The 4,017-nt window shown below is 48.0% G+C and overlaps 1 pseudogene across 1 annotated transcript; it reads left to right on the forward strand.

Moving 5' to 3' along the window:
• The first annotated feature begins 451 nt into the window (after positions 1 to 451).
• Positions 452 to 915, forward strand: LOC309821758 (small ribosomal subunit protein uS12-like; annotated as a pseudogene). Its single transcript has one exon. The product of its transcript is annotated as a small ribosomal subunit protein uS12-like (transcript).
• Positions 916 to 4,017: the final 3,102 nt, after the last annotated feature.

Consider the following 4,017-nt stretch of genomic DNA (forward strand, 5'->3'; position numbering starts at 1 on the left):
TATGTGTGTTGGAATCTGAGAAGGAGAAAAAGGTAGAAATGGGACAGAAAAAAAATATTTGCCAAAATGATGGCCAAAGGTTTTCCAGAGTTGACAAAAACATTGACTTACACATCCAAGAAGCTCAGTGAGCCCCAAGCAGGATTCAGCCTGTTGGGATGCAAACCACACGTAAGCATTTCGTAGTCAAACCAGAGGGACAGGCAGGAAGAAAAGAGACAGTGGACTTAAACAATAGCAATCAATCCAAACATCACTCTTCTGCCCACTTATCCAAAAAGAAAAGAGCCGTGTGAATACACTGACTTGTCTGGGTCTCATGCAGGGGCCTCCTTAGCTTCCGGGTGGCTGTGCCTCTGATGGGGACCCACCATGAGCAGCGTAGTGGTACAGGGAACAGCTGACCAATGAAAGAAGGACAGCTTTCGCTCAGGCCCGTGGCACCTACAGGATGGGCAAGTGTCACGGTCTTCGTACTGCCAGGAAGCCCCACAGCCACCGACAAGACCAGAAGTGGCATGATAAACAGTACAAGAAAGCCCATTTGGGCACAGCCCTGAAGGCCAATCCTTTTGGAGGTGATTCTCATGCCAAGGGAATTGTGCTTGAAAAAGTAGGGGTTGAAGCCAAACAGCCGAATTCTGCCATCAGGAAGCGTGTCAGGGTTCAGCTAATCAAGAATGGCAAAAAAACACAACAGCCTTTGTACCCAATGATGGTTGTTTGAATTTTATTGAGGAAAATGATGAAGTTCTGGTTGCTGGATTTGGTCGCAAAGGTCATGCTGTTGGTGACATTCCTGGAGTCCACTTTCAAGGTTGTCAGAGTAGCCAATGTCTCTCTTTTGGCCTTATACAAAGGCAAGAAGGAAAGACCAAGATCATAAGTTTTGATGATGAAAGCAGGATAGTAATAAATTTCCGTATGCCAAAAAAAGAAGATGGAGAAGGACAGACAGAACTTGGGTACGTGACAGAGGGCCACGGCCGACTGGGGGAAAGGAGAGACCGTTCAGTAAGGAGGCCTGGGAAAATGCCGCGTTATCTGTAGGGTAGGGAAAACGAAGTCCGGCTTGTACCTCACACTACGTGCAAAATTTCCTGGAAACTCTTGATGGGTCAAGGTATTAAATAGTAAAAGAAAATCTTTAAATCTTTTGGTAGGAGATATAAGTGAATACCCTTCTGACCTTAGGTCAGGGAAGATTTTGCTAAAAGGACAGGGGAAAAATCTGATTTTAAAAAAAAAGGGGCTTCCCTGGTAGTGCAGTGGTTGAGAGTCCGCCTGCCGATGCAGGGGAAACAGGTTTGTGCCCCAGTCCGGGATGATCCCACGTGCCGCGGAGCGGCTGGGCCCGTGAGCCATGGCTGCTGGGCCTGCGCGTCCGGAGCCTGTGCTCCGCAGCGGGAGAGGCCACAACAGTGAGAGGCCTGCGTACCGCAAAAAAAAAAAAAAAAAAAGTCACAGAATAGAGTCCCATGCACACGTGGCCACCTGATTTATAACAAAAGTGAGAGTGTAATTCAGTGGGACAGATTAGTTATTTGCTTCTGTAACAAATTCCTGTAAACTTAGTGGCTTAAAACCACCCAAATTTATCACCATAAAGTTCTGTAGGTCAGAAATCTGCTAAAATCAAGGTGTCATCAGGGCTGCATTCCTGTCTGGAGGGTCTAGGAGAGTATTCATTTCCTTGCGTTTTGCAGCTTCTAGAGGCTGCTTGCGTTCCTTGGCTCAAGGCCCCTTCTCCATCTCCAAAGCTGGCAATGGCTGCTTGAGTCCCCTAATACCGTGTCACTCTGATCTCCTCCTTGTGGTCAGACCTCCCTCCGCCCCTCACTTCTTCCTCCCTCTTCCCTTCCTAAGGACGTTCATGGTTACATTGGGCCCAGCGGGATAAACCAGAGCAAACTGCATCTGAAGATGCTTCATGTAATCCCTTTTTCTGCGAAATCCCTTTTTCTGTGTAAAGCTGCAGAATCACAAATTCCAGAATTAGGATGGAATGTGGACATCTCTGAGGACCATTATTCTGCCTACAGAAGGGGAAGGAAGATGGTCTTTTCAATAAACGGTGCTGCATCCATTCTGTAACCACAGGGGAAAAATAATCCTTGATCCCTGCCTCACAACACACAAAACAAACACCATTCCAAATTATCATAAGCCTAAATGTGAGAGAGAACAATTAAGTTTCTAGAATAAAACATGAAAATATCTTCAGGACCTTGGGGTAACAAAGACTTCTTCAATCACAAAAAGCATTCACCATATAATAAATAAATAAATAAATAAATAAATGAACCCCCAAACCAAAAATCTAAAAGCATTCACCAAAAAAGATATTAAAGCATTAAAATCAAGAGCTTCTCTTCATCAAAAGACACCATTAGGAATTTAAAAGGTAATCCTGAATGGGAGAAAACGCTTGAAATGCATATAATCTAAGGGTATACAAAGAACTCTTAGAAATCAAAAAGAAAAATGCAGATGACCCAATGGAGAAAGGGATAAGAAACTAGCCTTACACAGGCGCTCCAGGAAAGAGGAGGTCCAGATGTTCAAGTGCCTCCAAATTCTTAGTCATGAAAGGAATGCAAAACGAAGCCACCCTGGGCCCCCGCCTTCGGGAGTGATTTACCATCACAGTAAGCACAGCACCAGGGTCTGCGGGGATGCGGGCGGAGCGCTGCTTCCGCTCTGCTGGTGGCCGGGTAAGCTGGGAGCAACACCCTGGAAACCACCTGTCAGTACTTACTAACGTTGAACTTCAGCACACCCTCTGACCCGCAGTTCTACTATCAAAGGCGTACGTGTGTGCAGCAAAGCCACGTGTGAGAATATTAATGGCAACGTTAGTCAGAAGGGCCAAAAATGGAGGGTCCATCAACCACAGCATTGATAAACTGTGGTATAGTCATACAATGGGACATTGCATAGCAATGACGAACAGCAAACTTACGTTACCCACAGCGCTGAAGAATTTCATAGACATAATGCTAAGTGAAAGCAGCCAGATTAAAAGAAAAGTACACACTATTTGATTCCATTTATATAGAGTGAAAGCACAGGCAGAAGTGATTTTTGAGGTGGAAGTCATAGTAGAGTTTATCTCTGAGAAGGGGGGACGTCGGGGGCGGGTATGGGGAGGCTGCTAGAGGGCTGGCAGCCTTCTGCTCTGACTGGAGTGAGGGCGGCGTGGGTGTGTGTACAGTGGAAAAACGCTTCAGACTGTACACCTGGGACATGGCCACTTCACTACACACATTGAAGTAACATTAATTTTAATATTAAAACTTTTAATTTTAAAGGTTTGCAAAAAGATTTTTCAGTAAACCCAGGGTTCCGCCATGAAGAGGCAAGGATAGGGGGGGTGTCGCTGCGAGGAACCAGTAGGCGCAACCTTGGTCCATGGACCCCATCCTTGGGTTCTCGACTCAAATGCATGTCCCTCCCATATCCAGCCCACAGCCACCATCTCGCTTGATCAGGGCGCTCCGTACACCAACGTGGCTGAGGCTGCTGGGGGAAGGCACCTGGCCCCTCTCCTCAAGGACCTTGCCCTCCAGCCTCACCTCAGCCTCTTCTGGGCTCACACCCTACCCCTCGCCTCAGCCCACAGGTTCAAGCCACCCACCACCCCTGTTGTGAGCATCCCTCTCGGGCCAGCTCACTTGCTCTGGTACCCCACACCAAACTCCCTTCAGGCCCAGCAGAACCCCACAGGCCGATAACCCTGCCACCTGCCACTGTCCCAAGCCGCCTCCACCTTCTCCCCCTTCCCCTCCTCCCCAGTCTGAGCTTCCTGATCGAGCCTTATATGAGCCACCCTATTGCACACACACCTTGACCCCACTGTCCCTTTCTTCCTTCATCACACCTCTGGGCCAAACCCCAACATGGTCCAATCCAGCTCTGCTTGCCCTGCACCAAGGCGTGGCTGGAGCGCAGCACACAGCTCTGCCCAGGCCTCCTCTGGCACCCTGACCCCTAACCCGATTCCCTAAGCTGATCTAT

Source organism: Grampus griseus (genome assembly GCF_964374135.1).
Source record: "Grampus griseus genome assembly, chromosome: 4".
In the NCBI taxonomy this organism is placed as follows: domain Eukaryota; kingdom Metazoa; phylum Chordata; class Mammalia; order Artiodactyla; family Delphinidae; genus Grampus; species Grampus griseus.